This window comes from Lucilia cuprina, chromosome 5 (genome assembly GCF_022045245.1).
Source record: "Lucilia cuprina isolate Lc7/37 chromosome 5, ASM2204524v1, whole genome shotgun sequence".
NCBI classification, from domain to species: Eukaryota; Metazoa; Arthropoda; class Insecta; order Diptera; family Calliphoridae; genus Lucilia; species Lucilia cuprina.
The window spans coordinates 61,075,535-61,076,548 of record NC_060953.1 but is presented as its reverse complement, the minus strand read 5'-3'; the positions used below and the strand labels follow the sequence as shown (position 1 = coordinate 61,076,548).

The 1,014-nt window shown below is 23.6% G+C and overlaps 1 protein-coding gene across 8 annotated transcripts in view; it reads left to right on the top strand.

Annotated features, from left to right (window-relative positions):
- LOC111675086 (bromodomain-containing protein DDB_G0280777) overlaps nt 1-1,014 on the top strand; it is a 253,304-nt gene that overhangs the window by 179,294 nt on the left and 72,996 nt on the right. The gene's annotated exons all lie outside the window — the stretch shown is intronic.

Genomic DNA, 1,014 nt, shown 5'->3' with positions numbered 1-1,014 from the left:
ATAAATCTATTTATACAAGTGTTTACAAAAAAAAGTATAAAGATTGACAATTGTATAAATTTGAAAAATTCTAATAGTAAATATTTCCTTTTGTTGTTTCTATAAATATTTTAAGCAACAAATTTGTAGTAAGAGAAACCTTCGTCAATGATTGTGTGTAAAGGAAACAAATTAAAATTTTACAGATTTTTTTTAATATGTTGATAAAAATATCTAAATTGAGTGTATAACATTTTAATAAATTGGATTTTTGTTACAAAAATATTTTTTGGTCTACTAAACAAATATTTCTATTGTTAAGTATTTGTACAATTGTTAAGATTAAAATAGAGTTTGTAAAGTACTAGTATTTTTTGTTCAATAAGTTTTTTTATATTTGTTTAATTGATAAATGAACAATGAGATAGCATTTGATTTGATTTTCTTAAAATTGGTTTAAGTTGGAAATATGGACAAAAGGCTATGTATTTTAAAGATTTATGGAAAATTTTAGTTGAGTTTAAAGGTCACTTGAAGCTTTAGGACAAGCTATACAGAACTAAGAGTTTTTAAAGGCAACTTTTTGATTCGTTGTGAGCTTCTAGAACTGAACTGAAGCTGAACTTAAACTGAACAAGAACTGAACTTTATATTTATAAATATTATCCAAAATAGATTTTTTCTTTAGTAGTTAAGAAAATATTTCAATTCGTTAAACATTCTTTAACATTTATTTTTAAAGCTATATCGCTATTATTAGTTTAACTTAGTAGCTATGTAAATTCAAAAATTAAACAGGACACGTTAATAAATAACTTAAAATTCATACAAATAAACTAATTATGCATAAACTGATTTCCGAGAAACCAAATTTCGAATTCATACAAAATGTCAAAATACTAATAACAACATTATATTCATACAGTTTTGTATGTATATGTATACAACAACAGCAGGAACAAAAGTCAAAGATCACATCCGGTTATTCATAAATTTAGTGGTAGTCACTTAGGCAAACACACAGATACACATACA